A 12975-nucleotide genomic window follows, 5' to 3' on the forward strand; every position below is an offset into this window, starting at 1 on the left:
AAGCAAGCCGATTCACGTAAAGGTAAGGGTGAGGGTTAGGGTTAGGTTAAGGGTTAGGGTTAGGTTTAGGGTTACGTTAAGCGTTAGGGTTAGGTTTAGGGTTAGGTTAAGGGTTAGCATTAGGTTTAGCGTTAGGTTAAGGGTTAGGTTTAGGGTTAGGTTAAGGGTTAGGTTTAGGGTTAGGTTTAGGGTTAGGTTTGGGGGGGTTAGGGTAAGGTTTTCGTGTTAATTTTAACTTTACCGCTCACAGCGTGATGTTTTCGTCGCGCTGTGATGACGTCAGGTACGCGCTTTCGTTGAGCGCGCTTTAGTCTACCGCGGTTTTGTGGTGGAACCTAAACTACTACTACTGTAAGTCAGGGGTGGGTTCCGACAGGCACGACTGCCAGTTTGCTTGTGTGCGAGCTTTGCGGGCATGCAAAGTGCAAATAAAATCGTTCTGTGCATGCACAGAACCAAAAAACAAGATGGCGGTGCCAACAGCGCTGCCTGGGGAACTGGTTTGGGGGCGTGGCAGGCCTGGGTCACTGCCAGTTCCAGCGACCCAGGCCTCCAAACCACTACTGGTTCGGCTGAACCGGTCCAAACTGGTAGGAACCACCACTACTGTAAGTGTTTTTCTGATGAGACACATCTATCAGGGCAACCTGGTCTACCCAAATATGGGAAGGAACATACTGCTTCTGCTTTTGCCTTTCAGCCCCAATCCAGGAGCCTTCGCAGGCAGCTGCTCTCACAACAAACTATTTTATGTTAAATTTAAATTTACCGACAATAGCTATATTAGTCTCCATTTATTTCTTTGTTGGTCAATTTAAATTTACAACTACTGTATATGCCAAACTGGCTCCCACTAAAAGAGCAGAAACAACTAGACCAGCAGAGGTCAGCAAAGGGCTGCAATGCACAGATGACCATGCTGTCTATATCTTACAGAAAGTCTAAATAGGATAGTGGCACGTCCTCCTTTACAGAGCACAATCTTCTATTTATAGGCATCTCAGTCAAGGGCTGCCAATTCAAGTCTTCAAAAATAAGAGCAACAGAATCTCAAAATACTGAACATTTGGACAGAAGCATTTCTCTTGTAAACATTCAGGAAAAGAGCTTTTTTTTTTTACTTTTGCATTTTATTATTTTGTTATCGTCAAAAAGCTTGAGCACTTTGGAAGAATAAATGTAAATACCTTATTTGACTGTAGATGTCAGCAGCAGGCTGACTTTCAGTTGGAACCTAATCAGGTTGGGATGGAAGAGCTGGAGAGAATAACAGGGCTGTAGATCTTAGTTTTATTTACACACTTGGTTTTATTTACACTACTTGTGGGCAAGTAGTCACCCACTTTTGAATGACCAAATGGTTTGTACAAAGTTGGAGTACCAGCACTTATCCTTTGTCTTTCTTTTTTTCATTTGTCCTTATTTTATCAAGGAAGGTTCTTTGTCCCTTGTTTCAGCAATGAGACTTTCTCAAATTCAGAAGAGTAAACAAAAGAAACTGATAAGGGAGTAAAATAAAATTGACTAACATTCATTCAGGTATGGTTATTTAATCTTCATCTTGGTCCTCCCCTCATGGCCACCAGGGCTGCAAACTAATCTAGGGAGTAGAGAAAAGTACATCCTGGAGGAAGACAGTGATAAACTATTTCCGCACTGCTCTCAAGAAAAAAACAACACAGACTTACCCATAAAATTACCAGGAGTTCATTGAATAAGTATGTAAATGTTGTTTTTGACTCCTAGCAACCACCAAGCTAAGTTTAAATGGTAATGCCGTTATATTTGGGGAATGCACATATTCACAGTTTTAAATCTTTGGGTTTTTTAAATCATTCTCCACAAAAACTTTGTAAAATCCAAAGTAGTTTCTAATCCCACATAGCACTGAGAAGTGAGGGAGATGTCTTTGCTTAAAAATGCATAACATATAGAAATCTGCACACACACACACCATCCTCCCCCTTTCAGGTGGCATTAAGAAGTAATCGCTGCCGTTCAGCAGATCAAATCTCACCGACTTAAGGTTGACTCAGTCTTCCATCCTTCCCAGGTGGCTACAATGAGTACCCAGATTGTTGGGGGCAATATGCTGACTCTATAAACCGCTTAGAGAAAGCTGTAAAAGCAGTGTGAAGTGGTATATAAGTCTAAGTGCTATTGCTTTTGCTAATATTTACAACCATATAACTTAGTTAGAATTTCAGGAAGCAGAAGCAAACTGCTTGTGCGTTTCTTTTTAAAAGCGTATGAAGCAATTTTACAATTGGAAGACATGACTCATATTTCTGAGGACATTTATCATTTTGTAATACAGCGAAAGCTTTACTTTAAAACCTTCTTTACTTTAAAGATGGATGTCTTAAGCTACTTGATCAGTAGCTTAAATTGTTCAGTATAAGCTACCGTACATTTTCTAAAAAGAAGATTTAACTTTACATTAAGTGTTTCATAAACTATTCAGCCTAGAAAATTGACTGAATGTTGAATAAATGGTAATAGTGTGTATAGCTGTTCGGCAGTTATTCAATTGCCTCTGACTTTGTGATCCAATGGACATCATTTTCTTGAGTTGTCTGTCCTTAACAGTTTCTTTAAATCTAATATGCTTATCTGTGTGCCATCAGTGATAAAATCTAGCTATCATATCTTATTTTTCAATTGCCTTATTTTTTTCACAAGCAGCAGTCTTATACAATAACTTCTGCCTTCATGTTATGTACCTAAAATATGTAATTTAACTTCACTGTTATGGCTTCCACTGAGCAGTTTAGATGAACTATAAGAATTACAGTTCATATAGTCTAAGGCAGGCTTTCCCAAACTGTGAGGCAGGGGTGGGTAGAAGAGATTCCACAAATCTACCGTGCCGTTTAGAACTGGTTCCAGCTCCCTTGCCCCGCCCATCTGCACCACGCTTGTCCCGCCCTCTGCTCACTGATTGGCTGGTTCACCAATCGCCCTGCCTGCTTCTAAGAGTCTTATCTAAACCTTAAAGTCTTCAAGCTGTCAAGTTTGAACACCCCTGGATTTTTTTTCCCTAAAGAGCTAGGGGTGCAAGGGTCTTGTAACTTGACAGCTTTAAGACTTGTGTGCTTTAAATGCCAGAGTTTCTGAGCCAGAGTTTCTGAGCCAGAGTTTTTGGTTGCTAAGCAAGAGCGTTGTTAAGTGAGTTTCACCACATTTTACAAGTTGGCAACTCCCGCCCAGTCACATGGCTGGCAAGCCACTCCCACCTGGTCACATGGCTGGCAAGACACTCCCACAAAGCAAGCCACACCTACAGAAGAGGTTCTAAAAATTTTTGAAACCCACCACTGCTATGAAGTGTATCTCCCTTGTGAAGATCCATATAGTTCAAGGGATGTACAAAGAACATGTTTGCTGTATGTTTTAACAATAAATCCTCTTTTTAAACAGACTATAACCGGGTACCCCCTACACTGAGTGCTTTGCAGAAGTGCTAGGGGGGAGCCTAGGTTTAACCCCTTCCTTAGAATGTGTGATTCGAAGGGCCTGCCGGGGGCTACAGCGGCTCTGTGGGAGGATGGAGGGCCCATGGACACGGGAGTGGGCCGGAGCATTATGGTCCTAACTGGGAGGGGCAGATACGGCGGGGACTTTAGGGCTAGCCATTACCGGGGAAGGAGGGTTCGCTATGTTACAGAGATCCCTTCTTCCGGCCCTATTAGTCCCACTCCAAGGCCAAATGGCGTGAGTAGTCAGGACCCTGGTCTCAGGCTGCTGTTGCTAAATGCCAGGTCTGTGGTTCACAAGGCTCCCCTCGTCCGGGACTCAATTATAGATGAGGGGGAAGACCTGGCATGTATTACTGAAACCTGGCTGGGCCTGGAGGGAGGAGTTTCCCTCACCGAGATGTGCCCAGAGGGTTTTCAGGTGCTTCATCAGCCGCGACCCCAGAAAAGGGGTGGGGGAGTGGCCATTGTTATCCGAAGGTCTCTAGTTCCTCGTAGGATCCCTGCTCCGGAGCTTGTCGGGTGTGAGTTCTTGCTGGTGAAGTTGGATCCTAGGGGTCAAGTGGGCTTGCTGTTAACGTACCTGCCTCCCAACAGCGTTGCAGCAGCTCTCCCCTCGCTCCTCGAGTCAGTAGCCGAGCTGGCGGTTGAGTTCCCCAGGCTTATGGTGCTGGGGGATTTCAACCTGCCTTCGCTCGGCGAGCACTCTGATGGAGCGCAGGAGTTCATGGCCTCCATGACAGCCATGGGCTTGACCCAAGTAATTCAGGATCCGACCCATTCAGCAGGCCACACGCTCGACCTCGTATTTCTCTTGGAGCAGTAGAGTTGTGATCTTGGTTTGAGGGGGTATTGAGATCTTGCCCCTGTCATGGTCGGACCACTGCCTACTGAGGCTTGACTTTTGGAGGCCAATCCCCCACTGTAGGGAGGAGGAACTGATTAGGTGGTTCCACCCCAGGCGACTTATGGACCCTTTCGGCTTTCAGACGGCACTTGGTGTTATACCTGATACTCTCGTCCGCAGCCCGGCTGAGACCTTGGTCGCTGCTTGGAACTTGGCGGTGTCAGAGGCTCTTAACCGGATTGCGCCTTTATGGCCGATCCGAGGCAGTGGATCCAGGAGGGCTCCTTGGTTTACTGAGGAACTCCGGGAGATGAAGCGCCAAAAGAGACGCCTAGAGTGCCGCTGGAGATCCAGTAAGTCCGAGTCAGACCGAGCACTGTTAAAATCTTGCATCAGAGCCTACCTTCTGGCAATCCGGACTTCAAAAATACATACATTGCCGCTCTGATTGCATCCGCTGAGTCGCGCCCAGCCGCCTTGTTTAGGATAACCCGCTCCCTCCTTAAGGGGAGAGATGCAGGCACTCCTTTATAAGGTAAGGCTGAGGAGTTTGTCCAATTTCTTGCGGATAAAGTTTCTTGGCTTCGGGCAAACCTGGACTCCAATTGCACAGAGCCAGCCGAGGTACCGGGGGTGGGTCTTGAATGGCATACTTGGATTGATTTTCAGTCTGTTACTCCTAAGGAAGTGGACAAGGCCATCGGAGCAGTGAGTGCCTCCACATGTGTACAGGACCCATGTCCCTCCTGGCTGGTTGCGAACAGCAGGGAGGTGACACGGGGCTGGATCCAGGCGATAGTGACTGCCTCTCTCTGGGAGGGGTCGTTTCCTCCCCTCTAAAGGCGGTGGTGGTGAGACCCTTATTGAAGAGGCCGTCCTTGGATCCAGCCATTTTAAATAACTACCATCCAGTCTCCAACCTCCCCTTTGTTGGGAAGGTTGTTGAGAAAGTGGTGGCCTCTCAGCTCCGGCGGTCCTTGGAGGAAACTGATTATCTAGACTCCTTTCAATCCGGATTCAGGCCTGGCTACAGCACGGAAACTGCTTTGGTCGCACTGACCAATGATCTCTGGAGAGCCAGGGATGGGGGCCACCCCTCCATCCTAGTGCTCCTTGACCTCTCAGCGGCATTCGATACCATCGACCATGGTATCCTTCTGTGATGGTTGCGAGAGGTGGGGGTGGGAGGCACTGTTCTTCAGTGGTTCTCCTCCTACCTCTCAGACAGGTTGCAGTCAGTGTTGGTTGGAGGGCAGAGGTCGACCCCTAGGCCCCTTAACTATGGGGTGCCGCAGGGTTCGGTCCTGTCCCCCCTCCTGTTTAACATCTACATGAAGCCGCTGGGTGAGATCATTCGATGGCACGGAATAAAATACCACCAGTATGCGGACGATACTCAACTGTATCTGTCCGCCCCGTGCCAGCTCAGTGAAGCGGTTGACGTGATGTGTCAGTGCCTGGAGGATTTTAGGGTCTGGATGGAGGTAAACAAACTGGCCCTCAATCCTGACAAGACTGAGTGGCTGGTGTTTTTCCCTCCCCAAAATTGGCTATGTATTCCAACTCTCAGGCTGGGGGGTGAAATTATACGCCCCTCAGACAGGGCTCACAATTTGGGAGTCCTCCTGAATCCGCAGCTGACTTTAGACCCCCATTGTCGGCTGTGACCAGGGGGGCATTTGCCCAGGTACACCTGGTGCACCAATTGCATCCCTACCTGAACCAGGAGGCTCTTACAACAGTCACTCACGCCCTTGTGACCTCAAGACTGGACTACTGCAATGCACTCTACATGGGGCAGCCCTTGAAGAGTGTTCGGAGACTTCAGCTTGTCCAGAATGCAGCCGCGCGAGCGATTGTGGGTGTGCTTCGGTACACCCACGTTAGCTGCACTGGCTGCCTATTGGTCTCCGGATACGCTTCAAGGTGCTAGTCGTCACTTATAAAGCCCTACATGGTATTGGACCTGGGTACTTGAGAGACCGCCTTCTGCCAATTACCTCCCATAGACCCATCAGATCCCACAGATTAGGCCTCCTCCAAATTCCATCTGCAGGCCAATGATGGTTGTCGACCACCCGGAGGAGGTCCTTCTCTGTGGCTGCTCCGGCCCTCTGGAACGATCTCCCCGTGGAGATTCAGACCCTCACCACCCTTCAGGCTTTCCGAAAAGCCGTTAAGACCTGGCTGTCTCAGCAGGCCTGGGGCTCCTGAGTTCCACCCCTACTCGAATTGCTGTGTGTGTTGTGACTTTTTAAATTGTTTTGTATTATTGTTTGTTTTTGTCTTTTTACTTTTGTATTGTGACCCTTCCCTTCTGGTTTGTTAGCCGCCCTGAGTCCCTCCGGGAATAGAGCGGCATACAAGTCGAACAAACCAAACCAAACCAAACCTTTTCCCAAACTTTCAATGAATTGTTTTCATTGTTTGTGTTCATTGTAGTGTTTGGAATTTTAGGGGAGGTAGGTATGTACATTAAAATAATACTAAGGCAAGATGGAATGGCAAGAAGTTTATGAACCTCTGATTGAAACTATTCTCAACAATTTTCTTCAACACCACAATTTAAAAGTCATCCATTTTTCTTTGTTCAGCTTTACTTTCTCTTCCGAGCGATCCACCATTCATAATGTTGCAAATGGACAAACAATAGCCTTGAGAAAGTGTATCTTTGTTGTTTAGTGTGATATGCCTGTACTTTCATCTGTTGTCTAGATCTTTTATTGTTTTTCTCCCAAATAGCAGACATCTTATTATTTCACAACTACAGCTATCATTCCACAAATTTTTGAGACAAACAAATGTACTTATTCATTGCAACATGAACATTTACTAAGCACGACCATCTGAACATGTACCGCCTGGCTCATTTGACCCACTCGCCTGCCCACGTTCCTTACCAGTTTTGAAGCAACCAGGCCAATTGCGCATGTGCGCACAGCATGCAGTGCCTGCACAACCTCCGCCGAGCAGCTGGGTGTCGCAGGGAAGTGGTGTGTGCATGTGTGTGCAGCACGCATGCCTGTCTAGGACGCCCAGCCCCGTGCGCAGCGTACCAGCTGTGCCAGGGTTCGGAATCCACCACTGTTCTTGAGGCAAGAATCTATCCTACTTATTGTTGGTTAAGTTTATCTCTGCAGCTTTAATACCCAAATATGTCAAGTGAGTATCCCAGGATAGGAATGTTTTGTAAAATAATGTGAATATTAGTCATCATCTTTATGCTTACATGTATGATAAATGTAATATAATAATCACCATTGGAACAAATGAAGAAAGAAAACAGTCAACAATCTTTTTTTTAAAAAAATAGCATCTTTTCCTTAGAAACTGCCATTTATCAAGGTGTCTTTCTAGCAAACTGAAATGTGAGTGTGATCCATGTCATCAGGTTCTTCGCAAGCGCTCCTGATGTGGGAGAGTGGTAATAAAAGCAATTGCCTTGTGTTACACAGTGGGAGAACATCAATGCGTAGTATGGTTCAACATTTGAAATGATGAGATGGGTTTGTTATTTTTGTTCAATCAATAATTATTTCGGTCTCCTCTTATATAGCAGGTCTTTCCATAGAGAAAAAGATAAAACCACAGGGGAGAAGAATATACATTAGTGTAAAGAAAGTGGAGGGAGATTAGGATTTTAAAATAGTTTGTCCTTCCACAATCCACTCTAATAAGATTGCACCCAATGTGACCTTATACTAATATTTTTAAGCATTTCCTGATGGAAATTCTCATGCCTACCTCCTAAAAAGAGGTATACTGAAATAGGGGTTGAACCATTCATATGATCTGTTTTAACTTTAAAAGAAAAAAAAGCAGTAATCTAGAAATTATCTTTCAAAAATAGTTTAGGGCAGACTAAAGCTGCAACTTTCACAAGACTATCATCATAGGTTAAAGAAACAATATCCCATTGTTGTTTCTCTGTGTCATGTAATATATGTGGGTAGATGCATAATTTTGTATTTATTTATTTTGTCCTGTTTATGTAGTGTATATTAGAGATTGTGACCCTTTGAGGGCTGTATGCAATGAAATTTCATTTTAATGTATGCTGATTAGTGAACATTCTAAGTGACAAGTTATTCTATCTATCTATCTGATCTGATCTGATCTATCATGCTTCCCATCCAGAACCTGGTTCCATGTTTCTTTGCCCCAAAGTTTTCCTGTGGCACGTGGAGTGCTCTGCTGATGTATTTTTCATTGTAGCCACAAATTATCCTCTCTTGCTATAGTCATGTGTCATCTGTCTGATCCTATCGCCTTCATCCTAACTTATCTTCCATATGAATTGTGGCCTGACTTATTTCATTTCCTTTGGCATGTATTTGGCCAAAGCTATTAGCCTGAGCAACTATTGATTGGAGGTGTTCAGAATACACTAGAGACGAGGAAGGAAGAGGGCAGTCTTTACACTGCCTATTCTCTGCATTAGATATTAAGAGACTTCTACACCTTTGTTAGGAAATCAGAATTTTCCCTTTGCAAAACATGCTACTTCTTCAGAGATTTTTTAGGCAGAAGACAGAGATGACTTGCTTGAGGGCATTTAGTTGGATGGAAACTAATTGAGAAGAGAAGCAAGCTGGAATTAAAGAGGAATTTCCTAAGAGGGACAACGATTCACCAGTGGAACTGCTTGCCACTGGAGGTTGTAAGGGCTAAATCGCTGGAAGTTTTTAAGGAGAGATTGGAGGGCCATTTGTCGGAAAGGGTGTAGGGTTTCCTGCCTGACAAGGGGGTTGGACTGGATGACCTCTGAGATCCCTTCCAAATCTATCATTCTATGATTCTATAAATAGTCAGTTGTTTAAATGACTATGGATGATATTTGAGGTTATTCAAAAGGCAGACAAAAATAGGTAGAAAAAATAGTTGCAACTAATTAATTTCAACTATGACAATGCTTTATGAGGCTTAGAGATGCCCTTGAACCTCATTATATTCTTTTCCTACAATGGACTTTCACTCTTTTCAGCAGGGAAAAAATACTGAGTATGCCAATGGTAATTGCTACTATTCTCCATTCTAGCCATTATCAATAATCATTTGCAGATATTGATGTTGCCTTGTTACTCCTTCAGAAGCAGAGGATCAATAACAAACATTGACACAGACAGACAGCGACAAAAATATAGGCTCTCAGAGTAAGAATGGAGGCCGTGAAATGTAGAACCTGATGGGCACCAAGATGTGTGAACTCTCAAGCAATCTGTCTCTTTTGAGAGAGTGATTTAACTAAGTAGTAGGGCAAGAAATTTAACTTATATTTACATAATATTTCACTTATATGCAGAGCACTTCATGAGAAATATGGGGCTAGATGAATCACAAATTGGAATTAAGATTGCCGGGAGAAATATCAACAACCTCAGATATGCAGATGATACCACTCTAATGGCAGAAAGTGAAGAGGAACTAAAGAGCCTCTTGAGGCGGGTGAAGGAGGAGAATGCAAAAGTTGGCTTGAAACTCAACATTAAGAAAGATCACTAAGATCATGGCATCTGGCCCTCTCAATTCCTGGTAGAGTCATGACATGGCTGGTCCAACACAACTTTAATTCAGAAGGCAGCCTTCCATGTTTCCCACTCCCCACAGTCCACTCTATCCTTTTATTTGTTCCATGAATAAATTATTCCATAAATGCTGGATATTATTTTTTTTACTTTCAGATGAGAAGTAATGAGAACTTCTGAGTGAAATGAGAACTGACCAAGAATTACTGATAATTAGAAATGTCTGTATTTTTATTGGGACTTTTCCTATTTGTTTTCATATAGTGCTGTTCACTGCAAAAATGATTCCATCTTATTTCAGGACAGTTATCAGATAGTTCTTGTCATTGGCAGTATTGGATCATTGTATTGTGGCCCACGGTTACACTTGCGGTTTCACACACTTGAACTAAGATAGGCTCATTTCACTTTTTTTCTTTTAGTAAGGAAGAATGGGCAGAGTTCATGTGAAGTGAATGAACTAGCATAAGTTACTATCTGCTAAGCTAAAACCAAACAAATTATCTTGAGTTTTTGTGATGTATCAATTAGATCATAGAACTGTTGAAGAGTGACTCTGAATTTATTATGAGTAAGGCTATCCCAACCTGTTGGTTGTTGGATAGTGTTTTTAATATAACAGGCTTTTTTCCACCCGCGCTTAACTCACAGCATAAATGTGACTTGGCAATATTTTCCCTGCTATGTTCCTATGTCCTTATTTTCATCTGACACAAACCCACAAATGAGAAAGATTTAAGCCATTCTTAACTGCACCAATGTAAATTGATGTTTTGCCTTGCAGTACCAACACTATTCAAGGACATCCTTGAGGTCTGGGCAATCAGTTAGGCTTTATCACCCATTACTTTGAACAGAAGTCAGCAGATTTCAGTGATCTGAAACAAACATATGACAAATATTATTCTAGTTCTGTTTTCTGCTAATTCAAGCCCAGGAATGATACCAGCTAGCACCAATCAGATAGTGCATGACCATGGGAACAAAGGGTTAGAAAGTAGTTTCTAAACAGAGTCCTACACTAAGATGTTGCTGACTTGGTAAACTGTAAGAATTCCAGTCAATGTGTTTAGTTTACAGTTCAGCACAGGATGCACACTCAGGCAACTGAGTTAATTCTGTAAATTTGTAAATTTGAATGCCGGATTATGAATTCTGATTATTACCTCTGTATTAATCAGCAGAGAGAGGAAATGTGTTAGGAAGGTACATCTGTAACAAAAGGAAGTAATACCATCTGGGGATATAAACCTTTTTTTTGAGATTTGATGTGATCAGTAGGAATATGTTGTTTCATATCTCCACCAAAATCTGATAGTATTTCTCACAGCTCAGGAAAAGGAAGGTTGCACCAGGGCTGGGTTCCTGCCAGTTCTAACCTCTTCCATAGAAGAGGTTCCACAAATCTACAGTGCCGTTTAGAACCGGTTCCAGCTCCCTCCCCCTGCCCGTCCACACATCATCAAGATGAAGAGCGAGAGGAGGAATTCTGGGAGTTGAAGTCCACAAGTCTTAAAGCTGTCAAGTTTGAACACCCCAGGGTTTTTTTTCCTAAAGGGTTAGGGGTGCAAGGGTCTTGTAACTTGACAGCTTTAAGACTTGTATGCTTCAAATGCCAGTTTCTGAGCCAACATTTTGGTTGCTAAGCAAGAGCGTTGTTAAGTGAGTTTCACCACATTTTACAAGTTGGCCACGCCCACCCAGTCACATGGCTGGCAAGCCACTCCCACCCGGTCACATGGCCAGCAAGCCATTCCCACAAAGGAGGCCACACCTAGAGAAGAGGTTCTAAAAAGTTTTGAAACCCACGACTGGGTTGCACCTATCATATATATCTGTCTGTCTGTCTGTTTGTATATATGTATATGCACATACATTTAGTATACTTAAGCAAACTACACACACACACACACGTATATATAATCTTTTAAGCCATTGTCTATCCACTGCAGGATGAAGTCCTCTTCTGCATGTTTCCAACCATTACGGTCCTGAGCTTTCTTTTATCAATTGGGCCCACAATACTTGCTGATGTTGTCATTGTGGGTAGCAAAGAAAATAGACTAAATAAAATTGGTTGATCAAAAACGTTTGAAAAATTCCCATGCATATTTGGTTATATTTGAAATACAATAGAACCACTAACAGATTATTGAATGGGACTGTTTCTGTACTATTGTTTGATCAACAGCTAATAGGCTGCAAGTTTGTGTTTCAGGTAGAGGACCATACTAAGATATATACAAGTAAGACCTTGTATTCCCAAAGATTACTAAAAATACATTCAACAATATCCATTTCTGGGAACTGTTTTTATTTTAAATCAGAAATCAGATATTTTTAATCCTGGTTAGAAATTAAACATTTATTTTCTATCTCACTAGTTACACACTCATTATTACCATAATGAAATATACAATTTACAATGAATAATGTAAAGGTTGTGTGTGTTCATTTGCCTTTGGCAATCTTTTCTGAGTTCTGGATTCTTTCCAATCACAAATGAGCCCTTTCCTTTGCACAAAAAAAGCCCTTTGTCTGAAAAGTGCTGACTAATCTTGGAGGAGGGGGGGGGTCCCAAGTCATATGCCTTTTTCTAATTCTGCTGTGTCATGGTAGAACTTGTTTGTGTCTTGACATTGCTGAGTAAAGGTTTCAATCTCTATTTTTGCTGAGTCACAGATGCATGTATTTTCCTGTTAGCTGTTCTGAGATTGCAGCTGTTTGAGTTGGCTCACATCCTGGTTGGGAAAAAACAGCTCTTTGGATGAACTGCAAGCAATTTTCTCATAAGCAATGGGGTTCAACATCATTTAACAGTTTCTGGACCAACTAACAGCTAATGAAAGGAAAAAGAAAGAAATTCATAACATACTGGACTTTAAAAGGCTGCATCGAATTATCAGTTACAGAAGGATCCTTTTGTTTGGTTTAGTTTGGTTTTTCTTTGGTTTGATCTTTGCCTTATATTGTTTTGCCATTTTGCAATTCATTCTCTGCAGAAAGAAAATAATCTTTTCTGGAAGAAATCTTGCCACCGTGGTTAAGTGTATAAAAGGCAAATATTGCAAAGCAATAAAAATAGTAACCATTTCTTTGAAGCAGACTGTGAACTGTTATTAATAAA

This window comes from Thamnophis elegans, chromosome 7, assembly GCF_009769535.1.
Source record: "Thamnophis elegans isolate rThaEle1 chromosome 7, rThaEle1.pri, whole genome shotgun sequence".
Taxonomy (NCBI): Eukaryota; Metazoa; Chordata; class Lepidosauria; order Squamata; family Colubridae; genus Thamnophis; species Thamnophis elegans.